Source organism: Bubalus bubalis, chromosome 4, assembly GCF_019923935.1.
Source record: "Bubalus bubalis isolate 160015118507 breed Murrah chromosome 4, NDDB_SH_1, whole genome shotgun sequence".
Taxonomy (NCBI): Eukaryota; Metazoa; Chordata; class Mammalia; order Artiodactyla; family Bovidae; genus Bubalus; species Bubalus bubalis.
Genome location: NC_059160.1, coordinates 66,277,891 through 66,302,199, shown reverse-complemented (window position 1 = coordinate 66,302,199; position 24,309 = coordinate 66,277,891).

Here is a 24,309-nt window from a genome sequence, read left to right as displayed (position 1 = left end):
TTCATTGCTTCAGAAATGTTTTAGCCTCATGTTTGATCTTCAGTAGACAGGATCTGCTAATGCTCTCTGGAGGAGGGAGGGTTTGTGCCATGGAGGAGAGAAATTCACAAAGATACTGTGTTCAACTCTCATGATAAAAGTTAAAAATGACAAAGTCTGTTGGCAGTAAATGTTTCCAAATTGAATTGCTTTATTTTCAGTGTGTCACCTGTTTCATTCTGAATTTTTTTCTGCCCTAAGGTGGTAAACATTTAAACTATCTAAGGGGAACTTATTATGTAAAGAAAAGTATATACACAATTTTTGCCATGCAAATTAGACTCTCTGGTGCATACTCTCTTGTAAAGTAGAAGAGGTAGTTATTTGGACTTTAAGGAAGAACAATAAAATATAATTTTCCTATATATGTGTCTTTGGTGTACAGGACTCAAGTCACAGTTCAAATACCTTAATCCATTTATATACCCATTTAATAGTGTCTTCAGAAAAAAGAATTAGGATTCTTTACCAGCCAGTATTGTAAAATGGTCTGAAATTATCTCAACAGCAGCAAATCAAAAAAGAAAGACCATTCTTTATCTCCCCAAATTACATGTCTCTCAAGTGGCCTTTCCTATCTTTATCTCTCTCTAAAGCTCCATTTGAGAATAACAGAGTTATATAATTCTTTAAGGAAATGTGATCTCTCTTTCCCTGGATACACCAGCCTGCAGAGAGATAAGAGGTCACAAAACCATTATTTTCCTTGAGTTTTCCTATCTCAGCATTAAAACCAGTTTTCTTCAAACTCTGCCATATAGTTGAAATTTCCCAAGAGGTGCATAATGACATGCCACAAATCAACCTTCCAGGCTACCATTTTGACTTCTCTTCCAGCTTAACTAATTTTGATGATACGGGGGTTAGTTTAATGTATTAATTTAGCTGGCTACACAGTGCCCAGATTAAACACATCTGGGGGTGTCTGGTGGGTGAAGCTGTGTCCAGATGTGACTAGCATTTGAATCTCTGGGCTCAGTAAAGCACTGAGTAAAGTGTAGAATCTAAAGTGCTTTACTCAGTAAAGCACCACTGCCCTCCCCAGTGTGGTGGACCTCATCCAGTCTATTGAGGGCTTAAACAGAATAGAAGCCAGAGAAAGAAGGAATTCACTCCTATTTCCTGCCTCACTCTCTAAGCTAGGATGTCTCATCTCATCTTCCAACTTTGAACTGGGAATCACACCATTGGCTCCCCTGGAGGACAGGCCTTCAGAATGGAAGTGAGTGACACCATCTGCTTTTCTAGGTCTCTAGCCTGCAGAGAGATCCTGAGACTTTTCAGCCTCCACAGTCATGGTTCTGTTTCCCTGAAGAACCCTGACTAAAACAATGTCTCTGTTATTCTCCAGAACAGGAATTTGAACTATAAAGCCAAAGCACACAGAATTCGCTGCTGCTGCTGCCTATCATCCCGGGCATGCATCCGGGCTGCCTGTCCCTGAAGCCCTTACTTCCTGAATATACCATTCTGGATGCTCTGCTCACTTTATGGCTATCATGGACACCACTGCAGCTAGCCACTGGGAGATAGCCACTGGGGCCAGTGCCAATGAAGTTCTACACTGCAGACGTCACTGAGAGATATAATGGTCCCCTCTGTCTGTACTTCTGGCATCATCTCTCATTCTGGCCCATATGATGGCATTGTCACTCTTTGCCTTTATAAGTGCTGACGGCAACAGTTCTGATGCTCCATGCCCTTAATACTTCGAGGAGGCGTTAAGAAAGTGACATTTTAGTTTTCACTTGCTCTTTTATTACAGATTTCTTACCTAAGGATCAAGATATAAATTTGTAAGGGTTGGATACAGAACAACATGAGGGACAGGCATCAAGCTACATTCAAATTCGCCCTCTAGCAGGAATCTACTGCTTTTGAACCAGACTAGCACACTTTTACTTGTAGAATCTTGTAGAATCTAAGATTTTTTGGTTTTCATATAAATATGTCTCCTGAATGGTCAAACTTCAAGAATGCTAGGCATATCCAAGTATTCTTCAATGCTAGGCTGAACACAGAAAAGGTTCAAAGTGGGGTTTTTGATAAATAGCACTCAAATAATTGCCTCCATGTGACACATATCACGCCAGAGCAGTCTAGAACTAAGGCTGGAATGATCAACTTTTTTTAGAGCACTTAGTGATATAGGAAATGAAAAGAATGAATGTAAAATCATACTCAAGGTGTTCCTTACTTGGATTAGTAGCTTAAGTTCTATTTGTGATTATCTAATGTTGGAGAATAAAAAGGGGGAGAGAAAGTTATTTTCTGAGACATAATTATTTTGATTTTTCTTCCCTTTGAAAAACAGAATTGAAAGTCTCATGAATGTCAGAGTTCCAAGAGGATGTTTTGCCTTAAATATTGATAATGAATCAAAGAAAATTGTATTGGTTAATATAATGTAGGTTAAAAAAATCTGATTTAATAGAGATAACAATGAAAGCATATAGAAATTTTATTTTTCTCTTCTGTCTACATCCTAGGAGGAAAAAACCCAATGGGAAACAATCTTCCTATAAGCAAAGTGACAACCATGGAGAATAGGGACTAGGAAAATTCTGGATCTGCTCTGATTAATAGAAAATGATTTGTGTAGGAGTTGGAGAGTAATGCAAGTCAGAGACCTGGAGACAGACAGGAACTGCTACCTTTGGTCATTTAATTATCATGTATAAATAATCCACACAGCATCAGCTCCAGCATCCTCTAGTTTCAGGGCAAGAGCCAGTCACCCAAACTGAGTCATAGTCTAGGGGGTGGTTTTAGCACAATGCCAGCCAAAGGCTACACACATCCTGAAAACAAAATACCAACAAATTGAAAATGTTTATTCTCATGATATGGGTGGGAGAATGAACAAAAAGGATGGTAGATATGGTATCCTTTCTTTTTTTTGTCTACAGAATAAACAGGCCTCACTGGTTTTTGTTGTTGTTGTTGTTGTTCTAGATACCAGATAAGGTGTGAGATAGTAGAAGCTGAAAAAGCTTTTCCATAAAATTTTAAACTAGTGCAGAACCATATTCTGTAAAACTATCTCTTTCTGGGTTCTCCCAAAGTCCTAAGGATGTCTTGAAATGTTCCAAGGACAGCAACCATGTTTGTAAAGAAATATTCAGTGGAATAATTTTTAATGTTTCTTTTCTATAAGAATATGTGTCTACAAATATAAAAATTATCTTTTTAAATTTCTCATGATAACCTTTTAAAATGACCTGGATCTTATATATCATCCCAAGAGTTCCAATTTTCTGAAGCAAGCAGTTTTATAATTAAAAGTTTATGTTTGTTGCAATTAGCATATGAGTTAATGATAGTAGTTTATGATATAATACAGTTGTAGTTTATATGCCATGTGCACATCTTACAGTATGTTGGGGCCTGGTGTAAAGATCACAAGTATAATGTACTTCATTTTAGAGGTTTTCATATGGGATGTTTGTGGCAAGGTCTATTGATTGGGAAATCAGAGTTCTGGTCCCAGATTTGCTCCTGGATACAAGAAATACACATGCAGGGTCACTTAACTCTTTGGAGTCTGATTTTGCTATGTGTAAAATGTGGAGTTTCATCTGAGAGTCCCTTTGTTTCACATTTTGGAAAAAAAAAATATTAGTGAAGTACAGTCGATTTATAGCATTGTATTTAATTTCTGCTGTACAACAAGGTGACTCAGTTATACATATTCTCTCCATATTCTTTCCCATTTTGGTTTATCCTAGGGTATTGAATACAGGTCCCTGTGCTGTACAGTGGGACTTTGTTGTGTATCTGTCCTCTATAAGATAGTTTGCATCTGCTAATCCAAACTCCCAGTCCTGCTCTCCTCCAACCCCGCTAAGAGAGGCCCTTTTGATTTGAAATGATTTTCTAGCTAAAATCATAATTTTTACGTTTTAGATTGTAATTTTACATTACTACCAAATGTTATAGTCATTTTTTGCTTTTTATGCCTATTAGAGAAGTGAATTGACAGTCATTGTGCCAGGCAGTATCCTGGATGGTCTCTGTCTATAAAATGTTATCCAGATTTCACAACCCTTCCTTTGTTGTGGTCCTCTTTCATCCTAAATTAGGAAAATGGGCTTTTGAGGAGTAGTAGACTTCCTCACATTTATATTGTAGAGCTAAAAGTTGAAAATAGGGCTGCTTAACTTCTGATTCCTTGTGGCTTCTACTAAAACGGTCTTTTATTAATCCCATCTGTGACGTACTTGTCTCCAAATATTAAATCTGAATGCAATCCTCCATTGCATTATTGTTTCTGTGTAAAAATACTAAAACTTTATGACCATACACTTTACAATATGTACATACACTTCACAACATAGCTCCAGAGACAGCATTAGTGTAAAAGTAGCAAGTATATACTTGGCACATCGAGGGTGCTATGTCAGTAGCAATGTAAACAGAAAGTTGATGTTCTTTGGAGTAATTTAAAAAAACAAATTTTCATAACTAATTGCCATTCAACATTAAGAACTCTATAGAAATATGATAAAATTATAAAATATGAATTTGTATTATTCTCTCTCCCCTTTATGTATCTTGAAACTGCCTTTAAGCACTCGGAAGCACCCCTGTGGCATTGAGAGAAAAGAATATTACTAGACAGAGAGAGAAAGACACCATTGATATTCAGTGTTTCAAAATATAAACTATGCAGTTTAGAATAAGAAAGGAGGGAATCCCTTGGCCATCCAGGAGTTAGGACTCAGCACTTTCAGTGCCATGGCCCAGGTTCAACACCTGGTCAGAGAACTAAGATCCTGCCATGACATGTGCCCTGGCCAAAAGGAATAAAAAAAGAAAATCTTGTAGATAAGGGAACATAGGAACTTTGTGGAGGATCCCTGTTGACAATCTCTGCCCCGCAGTGACTAAAGGACTGCAGAAATTGGTATTCTTTCTCCTTTCATCTAGAGTGCAAGGGAGATTACATAAAGGAGGGAGCTAGAGAAAGGAATCCTTTAAATCTGTGTATGAAGCTTAGGCTCATCCTCAAGTGGTTTACTCATAAAACCAAGCATAATCAAAAGAGCAAAACTTTGAGAGACGAGCTGTGGTATGGAATACCACCCAGGATTCAAACTGATTTCTCTGTAGTACACAGGTGAGGCTGACCAAAGGAGCACAGAAAAAGCGTTGTAATCTAAACTGCCATTTGAACCACAGTCCATGAAAGAGGGATTCTGAAACTAAATACTCCAGCTCATATGAAAGATTTAAGCAGCAACCAGAGGCACAGAGAATAATATTCAAAATATCCATGATACACTTCAAAATTATTCAACATAGCAAGAATTAGGAAAATCTCAAGTCAAATAAGAAGAGATAGATGACAATGCTAAGAAAACACAGATATTAGAATTATCTCTCAAGAACGTTAAATTAAGGGGCCTCCCTGGTGGCTCCATGGTAAAGAATCCACTTGCAATGCAGGAGACCCGGGTTCAATCCTGGGTTGGGAAGACCCCGTAGAGGTGGGCACGGCAACCCACTCTAGTATTCTTGCCTCGAGAAGCCCATGGACAGAGAAGCCTGGCGGGCTACAGTCCATAGGCTCGCACAGAATTGGACAGGACTGAAGCGACTGAGCACATAGGCATGAATTTAAAACAGATACTATAAAAATGCTCTAATAAGAAGTCATGAATTCTTCTGAAACAATTAGAAAGCTGTCTTAGCAAAGAAGCAGAAGATATAAAGAGCCAAATGAAAACTTCAGAAGTGAAAAATACAATACGTGAAATGTTAAAAACTTATTAGATGGGCTCAATAAAAACTTGTGTAAGAATAAAAACAACCTAACTTTTTAAAGTTAAAAGCAGACTTACTGAGGTACTTATCCAAACTGGATATACAGAGGAAATAAATACACAAGAAGATATCCAATATCATAAACCATTAATTAGATGCAACTTAAACCCACAATTGAATATGGCTTTACAGCCGTTAGAATTGCTAAGACACGGAACGCTATTACAAGTGCTGGTGAGGATGAAGAGCAGGCCTTGCTTGTGGAATGTAAAACAGCACAAATCCTCTGGAAAACATTTTGGCTGTCTCTTATAAAGTTAAACATATATTTATTATATGACTCAGCCATCCAACTCCTGAGTATTTAACCTGGAGAAAGAAGAGTTTATATTTATGGAAATTCCTGTACATGAATACATGGATATTTATAACAGCTTTAGGGTTCCAACTAGCTCAGTTGGTTTATTTGTAACAGTAAAAAACTGGAAAAAACCCAAAACCTTTCATGAATAAAGGAATGAATAAGCCATATTTCACTCTCTGAATAGAATACTACTCAACATTAAAAAAACAAAAAACAAAAAACACCATACTATTGATGCCTATTTCAACTTGGATGAATTCCAAGAGAATTATGCTAAATGAAAAAAAAAAAGCCAATCTTAAAATAATACATATGGGAATAATTCCATTTATACCACGTTCTTAAAATAACTAAATGATACTGATGGGGAACATAGCAATCACTTTTGGATATTAGGTTTGCATGAAGGCTGTGACTACAAAGGGGTAGCATGAAGCAGCTTCTTTAGGATGACAGAATATTTTTGATTCTGATAATGGTACTGGTTACTTAAATATGTATGTATGATATAATTTCATAGAATTAAATATGCACAAAAGACTGCCTATAAGAACTAATTAAACCTAAATATGGTCTATAGTTAATAATATTTTATGTTAATATTATTTTCCTGGTTTTGACAATTGTACTATGGTTATACAAGATGTCATCACTGAGAGAATCCAGGTGAAGGTTAATGGGAACTCTGGAATTCTTCCAGCATCTCTCAGCTTGAAATTATCTCAAAATATAATCTTAGAAAACATCTAATTCTAACAGAAATATATAGTGAGCTTGGCAATCTACAGATTTAATGCAATTCCTATTGAATTACCAATGGCATATTTCACAGAATTAGAACAAAACATTTTACAATTTGTTTGGAAACACAAAAGACCCCAAGTAGCCAAAGCAATCTTGAGAAAGAAAAGCAGCTGGAGGAATCAGACTACTATATTACAAAGCTACAGTTATCAAGACAGTATGCTACTGGCACAAAAACAGAAATATAGATGAATAGGACAGGATAGAAAGTTCAGAGATAAACCCATGCACCCATGGTCACCTGCTGCTGCTGCTAAGTCACTTCAGTCACGTCCGACTCTGTGTGACCCCATAGACTGTAGCCCACCAGGCTCCACCATCCCTGGGATTCTCCAGCCAAGAACACTGGAGTGGGTTGCCATTTCCTTCTCCAATGCATGAAAGCGAAAAGTGAAAGTGAAGTCGTGTCCGACTGTCAGTGACCCCATTAACTGCAGCCTTCCAAGCTCCTCCGTCCATGGGATTTTCCAGGCAAGAGTACTGGAGTGGGGTGCCATTGCCTTCTCCGACCCATGGTCACCTAATCTATGACAAAAGATGCAAGAATATGCAATAGAGAAAAGGCATTCTCTTTGATAAATGGTGCTGGGAAAATTGAACATTTACATGTAAAAGAATGAAATTAGAACACTCTCTAACACCATACGAAAAATAAACTCAAAGTGGATTAAAGACCTACATATAGGCAGGATAGCATAAAAGTCTTAGAGAAAAACACAGACAGCCCATACTTTGATGTAAATCACAGAAAGATCTGTTTTAATCCACCACTAGAACAATAAAATTAAGAACAAAAATGAGATCTAGTTAAACTTAAAAACTTTTGCACAGCAAGTTCAGTCAGTTCAGTCACTCAGCCATGTCTGACTCTTTGTGACCCCATGAATCGCAGCACACCAGGCCTCCCTGTCCATCACCAACTCCCAGAGTCTACCCAAACTCATGTCCATTGAGTTGGTGATGCCATCCAGCCATCTTATCTTCTGTTGTCCCCTTCTCCTCCTGCCCCCAATCCCTCCCAGCATCAGGGTCTTTTCCAATGAGTCAACTCTTTGCATGAGGTGGCCAAAGTATTGGAGTTTCAGCTTTAGCATCAGTCCTTCCAATGAACACCCAGGACTGGTCTCCTTTAGGATGTACTGGTTGGATCTCCCTGCAGTCCAAGGGACTCTCAAGAGTCTTCTCCAACACCACAGTTCAAAAGCATCAATTCTTTGGTGCTCAGCTTTCTTCACAGTCCAACTCTCACATCCACACATGACCACAGGAAAAACCATAGCCTTGACTAGATGGACCTTTGTTGGCAAAGTAATATCTCTACTTTTTAATATGCTATCTAGGTTGGTCATAACTTTCCTTCCCAGGAGTAAGCATCTTTTAATTTCATGGCTGCAGTCACCATCTGCAGTGATTTTGGAGCCCCCAAAAATAAAGTCTGACACTGTTTCCATTGTTTCCCCATCAATTTCCCATGAAGTGATGGGACCAGATGCCATGATCTTTGTTTTCTGAATGTTGAGCTTTAAGCCAACTTTTTCACTCTCCTCTTTCACTTTCATCAAGAAGCTTTTTAATTTCTCTTCACTTTCTGCCATAAGGGTGGTGTCATCTGCATATCTGAGGTTATTGATATTTCTCCCAGCAATCTTGATTCCAGCTTGTGCTTCTTCCAGCCCAGCGTTTCTCATGATGTACTCTGCATATAAGTTAAATGGGCAGGGTGACAATATACAGCCTTGATGTACTCCTTTTCCTATTTGGAACCAGTCTGTTGTTCCATGTCCAGTTCTAACTGTTGCTTCCTGAAGGATACCATAAATGAAACAAAAAAACTACCCTCAGAATGGGAGAGATTATTTGCAAATGATGCAACTGACAAGGGATTTATCTCCAAAATGTACAACAGGTTATGCATCTCAATCACAAAAAAACAAGCAACACAAAGAAAAAATGGATGGGAGACCTAAATAGACATTTTTCCAAAAACACACAGATGCCCAAGAAGCACATGAAAAGATGTTTAACATCACTAATGATTAAAGAAATGCAAATCAAAACTACAATGAGCTATCACCTCACACCAGTTAGAATGGCCATCATCAAAAAATATATAAGCAATACATGCTGGAAAGGGTGTGGAGAAAAGGAAAACCTTCTACACTATTGGAGGGAATGTGAACTGGTACAGCCACTATGGAGAACAGTATGGAGGTTTCTTAAAAAACTAAAACTAGACCTACCATATATAATCAAGCAATCCCACTCCTGGGCCTATATTCAGAGAAAACCATAATTCAAAAAAGATTCACGCACCCCAATGTTTATTCCAGCATTATTTAAAATAGCTAGGACATGGAAGCAACCTAAATGTTCATCAACAGAGGAATTGATAAAGAAGATGTGGTACATGTATACAATGGGATATTACTCAGCCATTAAAAAAGAATGAAATAATGTCATTTGCAGCAACATGGATGTACCTAGAGATTGTCATACTGAGTGAAGTAAGTCCGACAAAGACAAATATAATATGTTATCACTTATATGTGAAATCTTAAAAAAAGAAAAATGGTACAAATGAACTTACCTACAAAGAGAATTACAGATGTAGAAAATAAACTTAGGGTTACCGGGGGTAGTGGGCAGGGAGAGGGATAAAGTGAAGTTTCTATATACACACTGCTGCTGCTGCTAAGTCGCCTCAGTCGTGTCCGACTCTGTATGACCCCATAGACAGCAGCCCACCAGGCTCCCCCATCCCTGAGATTCTCCAGGCAAGAATACTGGAGTGGGTTGCCATTTCCTTCTCCAAAGCATGAAAGTGAAAAGTGAAAGTGAAGTCACTCAGTCATGTCCGACTCCTAGCGACCCCATGGACTGCAGCCTACCAGGCTCTTCCGTCCATGGTATCTTCCAGGCAAGACTACTGGAGTGGGTTGCCATTGCCTTCTCCAATATACACACTTGTATATACAAAATAGATGACTAATAAGGACCTACCGTATAGCACAAGGAACTCTACTCAATACTCTGTAAAGGCCTATATTGGAGAATAATCTAAAAAAAAAAAAAAAAAAAAAAAGTGGATGTGTGTATATGTATAACTGAATCACTTTCCTGTATACCTGAAGCTAACACAACATTGTAAATCAACTATACTCTAATAAAACTTTAAAACACTATGTATATTATATATAAAATGTGAGCTTATGCCAGAGAATTATTAATTACAGTACTAGCAAGATGACAAATCTGGTTCTCAGTTCAGTTCAGTTCAGTCGCTCAGTCGTGTCCAACTCTCTGCAATCCCATGAATCGCAGCACGCCAGGCCTCCCTGTCCATCACCAGCACCCGGAGTTCACTCAGACTCACATCCATCGAGTCAGTGATGCCATCCAGCCATCTCATCCTCTGTCGTCCCCTTCTCCTCCTGCCCCCAATCCCTCCCAGCATCAGAGTCTTTTCCAATGAGTCAACTCCTTGTAGTCCAAGGGACTCTCAAGAGTCTTCTCCAACACCACAGTTCAAAAGCATCAATTCTTCAGCGCTCAGCTTTCTTCACAGTCCAACTCTCACATCCATACATAACCACTGGAAAAACCATAGCCTTGACTAGATGGACCTTTGTTGGCAAAGTAATATCTCTGCTTTTCAATATGCTATCTTAGAAAGGTTAAAAAAAAAAACAAAACTGCTCATAGGCATTAAATACCCCCAAAGAAAAGCAATTCCAAATTGGAGACAAGGAAGTAAACCCTTCACTGAAAACGGAAGTGATGAAATATTCAAAAGTGAATTTTTGTTATTCTGAGTAGTCGGTCGTGTTGTTTAAGATATTTGTTGTCCACTGGTTCAATTCAAAATCTTCTCTTTGTTGAAAAGGAAAAATATATTTCTAACTATGAAAATAAAGTTGTTTGTATATAGCTGAACTGTTACAATTAACACCAACTCATAATAGTCATTAAAGCTTATTGGATGTTTATAATGTGGCACACAATAATCTAAGCATTGTATTCACATCTATTCATTTAGTCCTCACAAAAACCTAAAATGTAAGAACCAACATTAGGTCCTGTTTGAAGAGGAAACACTGAAGCACATGTTAGTTAAGTAATTTACACTTGATCACACAGAGAGTATTTATTAAAGCCAAGCCTTTGACCTGGGCAATCTGGCCCCCAAATCTTGGTTCTGAGCCACTAATCTGAATGGTCTCACTATTCATAGGTAATTGATAGAGAATTAGTGTTACCAACATATGCTAGTCTCTCTATAATAGCCTAATACTGGAAACAGCTCTAAAATAACTAACTCTGCTGGTTTAAAATATCCCTACAAATTCTCTGTTCCTCTTCTTTTTCAAGAAGTGGATCCTAATTATGTACTCCAGAGTGCAGACTAAAATTAGTGATTCACTTTGTTTTTTTTTAGATTGTTTTCTTTTTGATGTGGACCATTTTTAAATTTTTTTTTTTTTAATGTGTTAAAATATTGCTTTTGGGGTTTTGGGCCTTGTGGCTCTTATCTCCCTGACCAAGGACTGAATCCTCACCCCATGCATTGAAAGTCAAAGTGTTAACCATAGGACTGCCAGGGAAGTCCTAGTGATTCACTTTAATGAATAGATAAAAAAGAGAAAGTGACCATGTGAGACTTCCAAGACTAGGTTATCAAAGCCACGGTGGTCCCGACCTTCCTCTCTCCTGAATCACTCATAGAGAAGCCAGATAATACATCTTGAGGGCATTTCAGCAGGGTATGGAAAGGCTCATGTATTTTTGGAAACCTTTTCTACAGCCTTAATTAATCCTTTGGATGACCCAAGCTCCTGCCAACATCCTGACTGCAGTATAAGGTAACCCACCCTGCTAGTCTGCTTTTGAATCCCTGAAACATAGTAACTGTGAATTAATGAATGCATATGTTTTTCAACCATTATGTTTTTAGGATAAATTGCTGTGCTTTTGATAACTAATATAATACTTCTGAAAAAGTATTTTAAACTCATTTGACATTATTTAGTTACCAAATGCATAATTAAATAAGTTAGATGCTACCTGTTCATAAACTAAAATCTGTGAATTCAGATATTTTACTTACAAAATAAATCAGAGAGCTCTGAAAATTCAAGAATACATTTTGCCAAAAGAGGCATCGCCAGTCTTATTTGGTTAAAAGATCACTCAGTGAAAATTACTTAGAAAAGAATTTTGAAGAGATATTCTGATATACTTCTATTTTTTTTGTTTTTATGTGGATTTTGAATTTTTTCATTAAAAAGAGTAAGCTGATGTTTTAAGTTTAATCAGTTATACATAACTTTAATGAAGATTCAATGCATTAATTCATAGCAATCTAGATGGTAGGTGTCTAGCTTGATTCATTATATACAGAGTTTATACTCACCTGCATGTGTTTTTCTGACATGTTCTATTGGGAGCTGCTTACTTATTGTTATTTACTTTGTTTTCTTCTCTCAGGAAATAAAGTACTGAGCAAATGTTGAATTCCCTCATAGCTGCCTTTCACTCTCCCCTTAAGGGGCCCTTGTCTTAATCCCCAGTTTGGAACTAAAGGTTGGCTCACTGAGGAAATATATGCTCAAGATGAGACAATTTAGCTCTTCACGTTTCCACAAGACACTTGGTTGTCTGCATATAAATAAACAGCCTTAAGCTTTCATTCCTGGATGGAGACCAGGTGCCTGAATCTTAGCATTTGGAGTTTGTCATATGATAGACAACGCCAGGAGTTAGCACTTGACCTTTCAATGCATTACTTCTTTGTTTTCTCACCATCCTATGAGAAAAGCTTCTGTTACTGTATCAATTTTTAAAGTGAGGAAAATGAGTCACAGAGAAGTTATTTTGCCCAAGGATGGATATCTAGTAAGTGGAAGATTATAGAATCAAACAGACATTTCCTTGTCAAAATTCACCATGACTTCCACTATACCTATCTGGAAAATCATTCTTTTTGAAGAATTTTTTGCATTAAGAGAACTAGTTTCGAAGAGTTCTTATACATTTTTAAATGTCCAGGGATGCTTGTGTATTCTGTTGCTCAAGAAGAGAACCCCATGGAGTCAGAGCCACTTGCTATCCTAAAAAGAAGGGCCTCCAGGCTCTAATCACACCCAACTTCCCACACTGACTTCCTAAGAGACTCTACACACTTATTCTCAAATCTCCATTTTCTTTACCTGTAAAATTACAGTATTAATAGGCACTGAACTTCCTTACAGGGTTGCTATAAGGGACCATGGATAAAATGTCTTGAGAATTTTTACAAACTTGGCCTCCAATGTAAATTTTAAACTCCAGCTTCTTATTAAACATTTTTGTTCTTTGCCTAATAGGGTTGCCTAATATGGTCTACATGGTTTTGGATATTAAAAAAAAATACGAGTTTCTTTTCAAAATCAAAAAGATTTCATACTTTTACCAATTATTGCTGCTGCTGTTGTTCAGTTGCTAAATTGTGTCTGACTCTGCGACCCCATGGACTGCAGTGTGCCAGACTTCCTTGTCCTTCACTATCTTCTGGAGTTCGCTCAACTCATTTACCAATTATGGAGCATGACAATTTAACAGACGTGTAAAGGAAGATTGAATTTAAATATCATCATAGGAACTAGTATGACATTAAGACACAAACTTGTTTCTCTGAGTTTTGGGTGTTGATTTTACTAAGATGCTTGTTCAATAGGTGTCAATTTAACCCATATCTAGGCCATTGCTATAATAACAAGGTGCTGTGCTGTGAATGCAGAATAACAAGTTATAATCTTTTACTAATTACTTCTAAGGATTATATAGCTACCCTGGGGCCAAAGTATCTTTCACATTTATCCTAGTTGGCAAATTGCTTATCTATTGTGCTAAGAATGCTAGGAAAGTTCACCTTCTGGTGAGCCTGGGGAGACCTTAATTAAAGTCAATTGAGCTTGTGTGTCTGTCTTTGATACTAAAGGAGACATACTGATGAGTTCCCTTTGGAGACTGTCTCTGTGCTGTTTCCCACTGCCAGTTCAGTATTGACTTTTCCCTGATTTTCAAGGAAGCCATCTTTAGGAGGCCTGTCCATAGTAATTTTTCTTTCAATAACTAAGAAGTTCAAGGGATTTGGAGAGAAAGAACTAAATGGGCATAAGCTGTCTTTGGAGGCTTCTTCTTAAGCTGTACTTTATTTTGGCACTGTCTTTTCTGCTTTCCTTTGAAACATGACAAAAGGCTAGTCCCAGATGTGGCTACCCTGTGGAGCATGCATTTTAGCAGAGACGAGGAGGTGAGGAGACCAGTGAGGAGGCTCTGGAAGTCATCTGGATGAAACTGGGAGGAAGCTCATCCTGCTGAGGATGTCCTCAAGCCTGTGTGTTTTGTTTCGTGTTCACTATTTACAACATCTGAGCAAATTTGCAAGATGTTTTATCTTCCTAAAATGAAAGTTTAAAAATGGCATTTATTACTGTTTGTGTTGAATACATACTTTATTAATTCATCTAACAAATATTTATTAGGGACTTAACAGCTAGTGTGCTTATTACTGGGGATATAGTGGTGAGCAAAGCATGCTTTCCTTGCCTTCATGGAGCTTATACTCTATTATGGGAGTCAGATATAGACAATAAGACCAATGAATGTAAAGTTTGTAGTTGTGAGAAGTTCTCTATGCCATTTGAAATTAACACAGAGAGTGAGAAGGAGCAGTCCAGAGAAGGAAATAGAATACGCAGAAGTTGGACAGTGGGAAAGAGTTCAATGCATTAGAGAAAGAACGTCATGTGTCTCGAGTAGATTGAATTCAGGGAAATACAAGGAAGGAAGGTGGAGAGTCAAACAAGACTCAGATGATACAAGCACTTGTGGAGTATGGTAAGGAATTTATATTTTATCAGAAAGTTTTTTATATGATCCTATTTGGATTTTAAGAACATCACTATGGTTACTCTTTGGAGAATGGATTTTTGCAGAAGAGTGAGAAGGCTATAGATGGGCCTGGATAAGACCTGATGGATGACATGTACTAGAGCCATGGCAGTGGCCATAGAGAGAAGAGGAAGTTCATATTTTGGAATTCAAATTATCTGTACTTGGTATCCTAAGTATATGCGTATCAGACTTCCCCAGTAGCTCAGCGGTAAAGAATTTACCTGCAATGCAGGAGCTGCAGGAAATGCAGGTTCAATCCCTGGGTCAGGAAGATCCCCTGGAGAAGGAAATGGCAACCCACTCCAATATTCTTGCCTGGAAAATCCCAAGGACAGAGAAGCCTGGCAGGCTACAGTCCATAGGGTAGCAAAGAGTTGGACATGACTGAAGCGACTTTACACACACACATATATTAGATTTCAGGCTTAAAATATTGGATATTTTGGCTATAAGAATACTGGAAGATTGGAGAGGAGCTATTGTGTATTAGAAGGGAAATGAAGGACTAAATGTTCAGTTTTGTACGTTTAGGTATGTGATTCTTTTGTTACTAAGCTCACACTGCTCACCACATGACAGGTCAATAGTCAAGAGATGAGTTGTTGGGGCAAGGAATAGAGATTTTATTCAGAAATTTGGAAAACTGAGAAGATGATGGGGTCCTGCCCTTAAGAACCGTCTTGCCTGAGTTAGAATTCAGGCTCCTTTTATAATAAAAGGGGAGGGAGTAAAGTCAAACACTTCCTGGTTCCCATCAGCCTCCAGAGGGGATGTGTTAATTTCTTCCTCCCTGCAGTCATTCACAGTAGGGCCTGGTCAGAATGCTTCCTGTGAGCTAAATAAATGTATTTTAACTTAATGCTTTTACTCAGAAATCAAGGTTCCCAGAGATGGGCCATTATGTGTAATTTCAGTTTATAGGTTGTATTCCTTTAGTGATTAACTTGTAATAGAATACAAAAGGTTTTTCCCTGTTATACTTTCAGGGCATCTATACGGAAATTTCAAAGACATATTTGATATACAAGTTGGGATCTCAAATAAGAGATTGACTGCTGATGTAAAAGTGGGAGTCACCCTTATAGAGGTGCTATGAAACCCCACACAAAGTAATAACATTATGTGGGATTTAACACAGAGAGAGAAGGGATGCAGGAAATAGCTCTGAGTAAGTCAAGATGTGGATCCTAGTAAGAGAATGAAAAACTAACACAAGAAGCTGAGAAGGAGCAAAAAGAAGGCAGCAAACAAGGAGAGTATGGTGACATGTAATCTAGAAAGCAATATGTAACAAGATGGGTCAAATCCTAAGGAGCAAAGATAACCGTTAAAATAGTGCTTTAGATTTGTCAAAACAGTGGTTCTCTTTGTCTTTGGCCAGATCTGTAACAGTGGATTTGTAGGGACAGAAGCCATCATGGAAGGTGAAAGAAGGGAGAAAGCAGTGTCAGACCCCTCAATTATGTCTCTAATAATGTCTTAGTCACTCAAAGCACCAGTGTGTCTATTGTAAGTCATTTCAATTTGGAAATGATTCCTACTCTCTCTCCTTTCCTTCTCCACCTGGATATGCCTAACATATCAGAGTCCTTTTCTTCCTCTGTTTACTTTTGTTGCAGGAATCTTTTTGCTCAGCTTTCATTTTTTTTCTCCTCAGGTAAGGGTTGGGAAGCAAGAAGCTAGAGAGACAATGCTTTGTCACAGGGTGTGTGTATGTGACATGTTTTGTCACAGGGATGTATGTATGGGAAACACAGATATGCTATTCTTCAAAAAAGGACTTGCTCCTCAGAAGGAAGCTTGGTCATTGGAAGACTAGCTGTCAGTAGCTCAAGATATGTCTCACTCTAGAAAACTGCCTCATTCGAACCCACACCTTCAACTAGTAACTGAGATGGGGATGTAAAGACTAGGTCATTTTTTCCCTAGAGCAGGCTTTCCTTATGGGCAACTTTTGTTTTAGAATTTCCCACAGAGTTGGCTAGGATTGTTGGACTTGCACTGAAGCTTGTATTATTCCTCCCAATCTTGCTTTTCCACCCTCTCCTTCCTTTCACATGTGTTTACCCATTATAAATATCTTTCACCCCAGATTTTTTTTTAAAAGCTTAATATAGAACAATGTATATGTAGAGGGGGACCTTTAGCACCTTTAATAATTTCTGTTTCCTCACATGAATTAAAATATACTGAAAGTTTAAAAAACAAAATAATAATCTTTTGGATATTGGGGATATTTCTATTTGATCTTTTTTTTTTCTTTACACATTGTGTTTGTGGATTTGAGATAATACTGGACATGTATGTATATAGGATTGAATATTCTCTAAATTATCATTTATCTAATATTATCTAAATTATAATTTATCACCTAAAATCATAACATAAATGCTAAACACAGTTATTACACTTGAACGTAAAAGTGTTAATTGTGGAAGCTTCTAGGTGCTGAATCCAATTTTATTTAACACTTTATAATCTAGAGGAAGGAATATAAAGTGAAATATAAAGCTACATGATAGAGCACTTCTTCAAATAGACATAATGCATTAGTGAATTTCAAATAGAAAAGTGCCAGGGAGAAAAAGTGAGAAAAGAATTGCAGTGAGACAAATATAAAGTGATGCACCTGGAAATAATTGCTTCCAATCTCTCAACCCAGCAGCCAAAGTGATCTAGTTAAAATGTAAATCAGATCATACCGTTTGGCTGCAATAAGTTCTCTAGCTTATTGAACCAATTCAATCAGAAAAAATCACAGTATCCACCATCATATGACTTCTTATTTACTCCCAAGGCCTGATGTCTTTCTACTCCTCCCTTCACACATTGCACCATATTCTCTGACTGAAGACTGTCAAACATGTATGCATATTTCCATGTGGCCCTTTGCACTAGCTTTTTCTTCTGTGTGGTGAGTTTTTTCTCCATATATCTACATGGCTCATGACCGTACCTCTTTCAAATCTCTTATTACTGAGCCTTTATCTAATAATTTGCAATTTTTTTTTCTTTTTTGACTGTCCAGCACAGCTTGTTGGATCTTAATTCCCTAACCAGGGATTGAACCTGGGGCCAGGCAGTGAAAGTCAAATGGACCACCAGGGAATTTCAAACAATTCTATTTAAAATTGCAACTCCCATCCCTGAATTTCCCCATTCTATTTTCCTCTAGATTTTTTTCACTGCCATGCACTAACCTATTTTAGTTATTTTGAATTTTTTTTTCTATCTCTAACACTAGAATATAAGAGCAGACAATTTTGTCTGTTTTGTTAACTACTGTATCCCCTCACCTAACACAATATCCAATGCATAGTAGGTATTCAATCAATATTTTTTGGATGATTGAATAAATTACACTGTTACTTTAAAAAATGTGAGCATTACACTTTTTTATAGAAGTTTTAAATAGGAACAGTCTGAATTCCCACAGTTGAGCATGTGTCTATGTGAAGGAAGAATTCTGGTCAAAAGTATTCGATTTCTAGATAGGTATCTGTATATGATTTATAGAGGCAATCCACAAAGAGTATCTACTTTTAGAATTTTGATAATAAAGCATTTTTTATATAAAATACTGAAATATGAACCATGCTTCTTAAAAGCATTCACATTTCTCTAAGAAAATCTGTATAACTAAATTCATTAAAACTTTCATCTAAAGGAATTTTGTCAATAGGCCTTGATTGCCCAAGTATCCTTGTCATAGAGTTTTCTAAGAAGTGTCTTTATTTTATATGTGGGGCCTACCTTTGTAACTTGTCAGGAAAGGGGAAGAATCTTTAATCAGGGATTCAGTCTTGTCAAGCTTCTTAGTTTTCATCAGAGATAGGAGTGTTATATCTAGGTTGGTTGTCTTTAAAGCTCATGAACCTGTATTTAACTGATAACCCCAAATAGTAGATGCATTCTAGATTAATACATTCTCCACTATAATGTATCTCTCTACCACCAGATATGTATCAAGTCTGAGCTAAGCAAAGAACCCCTTGAAGAACAGACTATCCATTTGTTTAAATATTCTAAATTGCATTCTTTTTTTTAAATTGAAGTATAGTTTATTTACAATGTTGTGTTAATCTCTGATGTACAGCAAAGTGATTCAGTGATACATATGCTGTTTGTCACAGTGCGGGAGGCTGCGACGGCGCACAGAGCACGGCCGAGAGGAGCTACCCCACGTCGGAGGTCGGGGCAGAAGCCAGGAGGACCCCATGCCCGAGGGGCAGCGGCCAAGAGGAGTTACCTCACGTCCGAGGTCAGGGGCCGTGAACGAGAGCGCCAGGCTGCGACAGCGCAGGAGCAGCTGAAAGGAGCTACCCACGTCTGAGGCCAGGGGCTGCGGCCGGGAGGAGCTACCCCACCGCCTGAAGCCAGGGGTAGCGGCTCGGAGGAGCAACCCCACGTCCAAGGAGCAGTGGCTGCGCAAGCACAGGAGGGCCTAGAGGAGCTACTCCACGTTCAAGGTCAGGAGGGGAGGCGGTGAGGAGATACCCCACGTCCAAGGTAAGGAGCAGCGGCTGCGCTTTGCTGGAGCAGCCCTGAAGAGATATCCCACGTCCAAGGTAAGAGAAACCCAAGTAAGACCGTAGGTGTTGCAAGAGGGCTTCAGAGGGCAGACACGCTGAAACCATACTCACAGAAAACTAGTCAATCTAATCACACTAGGACCACAGCCTTGTCTAACTCAATGAAATTAAGCCATGCCTATGGGGCCACCCAAGACGGGTGGGTCATGGTGGAGAGGTCTGACAGAATGTGGTCCACTGGAGAAGGGAATGGCAAACCACTTCAGTATTCCTGCCTTGAGAACCCCATGAACAGTATGAAAAGGCAAAATGATAGGATACTGAAAGAAGAATTCCCCAGGTCAGTAAGTGCCCAATATGCTACTGGAGATCAGTGGAGAAATAACTCCAGAAAGAATGAAGGGATGGAGCCAAAGCAAAAACAATACCCAGTTGTGGATGTGACTGGTGACAGAAGCAAGGTCCTATGCTGTAAAGAGCAATATTGCATAGGAACCTGGAGTGTCAGGTCCACAAATCAAGGCAAATTGGAAGTGGTCAAACAGGAGATGGCAAGAGTGAACGTCGACATTCTAGGAATCATTGAACTAAAATGGACTGGAATGGGTGAATTTAACTCAGATGACCATTATATCTACTACTGTGGGCAGGAATCCCTCAGAAGAAATGGAGTAGCCATCATGGTCAACAAAAGAGTCCGAAATGCAGTAAGTGGATGCAATCTCAAAAACGACAGAATGATCTCTGTTTGTTTCCAAGGCAAACCATTCAATATCACAGTAATCCAAGTCTATGCTCCAACCACTAACGCTGAAGAAGCTGAAGTAGAACAGTTCTATGAAGACCTACAAGACCTTTTAGAACTAACACCCAAAAAAGATGTCCTTTTCATTATAGGGGACTGGAGTGCAAAAGTAGGAAGTCAAGAAATACCTGGAGTAACAGGCAAATTTGGCCTTGGAATACAGATTGAAGCAGGGCAAAGACTAATAGAGTTTTGCCAAGAAAATGCACTGGTCATAGCAAACACCCTCTTCCAAGAACACAAGAGAAGACTCTACACATGGACATCACCAGATGGTCAACACCAAAATGAGATTGATTATATTCTTTGCAGCCAAAGATGGAGAAGCTCTATAAGTCAACAAAAACAAGACCGGGAGCTGACTGTGGCTCAGATCATGAACTCCTTATTGCCAAATTCAGACTGAAATTGAAGAAAGTAGGGAAAACCACTAGACCATTCAGATTAGATCAGATCAGATCAGTCGCTCAGTCATGTCCGACTCTTTGCGACCCCATGAATTGCAGCACACCAGGCCTCCCTGTCCATCACCAACTCCCGGAGTTCACTCAGACTCACGTCCATTGAGTCAGTGATGCCATCCAGCCATCTCATCCTCTGTCGTCCCCTTCTCCTCCTGCCCCCAATCCCTCCCAGCATCAGGGTCTTTTCCAATGAATCAACTCTTCGCATGAGGTGGCCAAAGTACTGGAGTTTCAGCTTTAGCATCATTCCTTCCAAAGAAATCCCAGGCTGATCTCCTTCAGAATGGACTGGTTGGATCTCCTTGCAGACCAAGCAGGTATGACCTAAATCAAATCCCTTATGATTATACAGTGGAAGTGAGAAATAGATTTAAGGGCCTAGATGTGATAGAGTGCCTGATGAACTATGGTCGGAGGTTCGTGACATTGTACAGGAGACAGGGATAAAGACCATCCCCATGGAAAAGAAATGCAAAAAAGAAAAATGGCTGTCTGGGGAGGCCTTACAAATAGCTGTGAAAAGAAGAGAAGTGAAAAGCAAAGGAGAAAGGGAAAGATATAAGCATCTGAATGCAGGGTTCCAAAGAATAGCAAGAGATAAGAAAGCCTTCCTCAGCAAGCAATGCAAAGAAATAGAGGAAAACAACAGAATGGGAAAGACTAGAGATCTCTTCAAGAAAATTAGAGATACCAAGGGAACATTTCATGCAAAGATGGGCTCGATAAAGGACAGAAATCGTACAGACCTAACAGAAGCAGAAAATATTAAGAAGAGGTGGCAAGAATACACAGAAGAACTGTACAAAAAAGATCTTCATGACCCAGATAATTATGATGATCACTGACCTAGAGCCAGACATCCTGGAATGTGAAGTCAAGTGGGACTTAGAAAGCATCACTACGAACAAAGCTAGTGGAGGTGATGGCATTCCAGTTGAACTATTCCAAATCCTGAAAGATGATGCTGTGAAAGTGCTGCACTCAATATGCCAGCAAATTTGGAAAACTCAGCAGTGGACACAGGACTGGAAAAGGTCCGTTTTCATTCCAATCCCAAAGAAAGGCAATGGTAAAGAATGCTCAAACTACTGCACAATTGCACTCATCTCACATGCTAGTAAAGTAATGCTCCAAATTCTCCAAGCCAGGCTTCAGCAATACATAAACTGTGAACTTCCAGATGTTCAAGCTGGTTTTAGAAAAGGCAGAAGAACCAGAAATCAAATTGCCAACATCCGCTGGGTCATTTAAAAAGCAAAAGAGTTCCGTGAAAACATCTATTTCTGCTTTATTGCCTATGCCAAAGCCTTTGACTGTGTGGATCACAATAAACTGTGGAAAATTCTGAAAGAGATGGGAATACCAGACCACCTGACCTGCCTCTTGAGAAACCTGTATACAGGTCAGGAAGAAACAGTTAGAACTGGACATGGAACCACAGACCGGTTCCAAATAGGAAAAGGATTATGTCAAGGCTGTGTATTGTCACCTTGCTTATTTAACTTATATGCAGAATATATCATGAGAAATGCTGGGCTGGAAGAAGCACAAGCTGGAATCAAGATTGCCAGGAGAAATATCAATAACCTCAGATATGCAGATGACACCACCCTTATGGCAGAAAGTGACAAGGAACTAAAAAGCCTCTTGATGAAAGTGAAAGAGGAGAGTGAAAAAGTTGGCTTAAAGCTCAACATTCAGAAAACGAAGATCATGGCATCCGGTCCCATCTCTTCATGGGAAATAGGTGGGGAAACAGTGGAAACAGTGTCAGACTTTATTTTTCTGGGCTCCAAAATCACTGAAGATGGTGACTGCAGCCATGAAATTAAAAGACACTTACTCCTTGGAAGAAAAGTTATGACCAACCTAGACAGCATATTGAAAAGCAGAGACATTACTTGGCCAACAAAGGTTTGTCTAGTCAAGGCTATGGTTTTTCCAGTGGTCATGTATGGATGTGAGAGTTGGACTGTGAAGAAAGCTGAGCACTGAATAATTCATGCTTTTGAACTGTGGTGTTGGAGAAGACTCTTGAGAGTCCCTTGGACTGCAAGGAGATCCAACCAGTCCATTCTGAAGGAGATCAGCCCTGGGATTTCTTTGGAAGGAATGATGCTAAAGCTCAAACTCCAGTACTTGGCCACCTCATGTGAAGAGTTGACTCATTGGAAAAGTCTCTGATGCTGGGAGGTATTGGGGGCAGGAGGAGAAGGGGACGACAGAGGATGAGATGGCTGGATGGCATCACTGACTCAATGGACGTGAGTCTGAGTGAACTCCGGGTGTTGGTGATGGACAGGGAGGACTGACGTGCTGTGATTCATGGCGTCACAAAGAGTCGGACACAACGGAGCGACTGAACTGAACTGAACTGATCCTGTTTGTAGGTGCTAAGTCGCCTCAGTTGTGTCTGACTCTATGACGCTATGGACTGTAGTCCATCAAGCTCTTCTGTCCATGGAGATTGTCCAGGCAAGAATGCTGGAGTGGGTTTCCATGCCCTCCTCCAGGGTATCTTCCTGACCCAGGGATCAAACCTGTGTCTCCTGCATTGCAGGCTTATTCTTTACCATATAGCCACTGGGGAAGTCACCAGGGAAAATAAATATGTATATACATTTCTTACAATAGTATTTTTTATGATTCATCATAGGATACTGAATATAGTTCTATAGTTCTCTGTGCTATACAGTAGGACCTTGTTGTTTATCCATTCTATATATAATAGTTTACATTTGCTAACCACAACCTCTCACTCCATCCCTTCCCCAGTACCCTCCCTCTTGTTAACCAAAAGTCTGTTCTCTAAGTCCATGAGTCTATTTCTGTTTCATAGATTGCGGGGGTCCAGCCCGTTAATTAAGGATATAAAGAGTAATAGAATAAGGATAGCTCAGTAGGAAAATTCAGTGGAGAAAAGAGGCTGAGTAGCTTGGTTTATGTGGGAGACCAATAAAACTTCAAGACAAGAAGTTTGCACCACTTACGTAGGCCACAGGCATCCTTCCGTTCTCCCGAAGGAGAGGAGACACTGAGGCCTCCCCGGTCGGATCTTAGAAGCCCAGGCATAATTAGTAAGCATGGTGGGTTCTGCGCTCCAGATGGAGACTCAGCCAGAGTGAGAGAGAGACATGGGGAGACCAGTCTTTTGAGGAACTGATCCCAATTATTTATTTTCCATGGTCTACTTTTATACACTGAGATGTTATGCAAAAGTCACGCGGGGTCAGCAGTCCTGACTTTTATCAAAGTCAGGTGCTTCATACAAATGTATACAGAGGTCTTAGGTGTGTTACATCATCTTCTGGCCAGGGGGGCCTGCTGACAATTTATGACCCTCTCCTTGTGACAGCGGTCAGTCAACACTTATTTCTCCAGGAGTGATTATTCTTAAAATAGACGCCACCCAAATAAAGTTACATTCCTATAGGGTGAGGGTGTAGTGGGTTTTAGTTAAGGAAAGAATTTACTTAGCCTAAGGTCTAATGTGATTTATATCAAAGGTTAATACTTATTTCTTCTATATATTCATTAATGTGTGTAAGGGCAGGGGATATGGAGACTTAGCAGCAAACATTGGCTCAACAAATGAAAAAA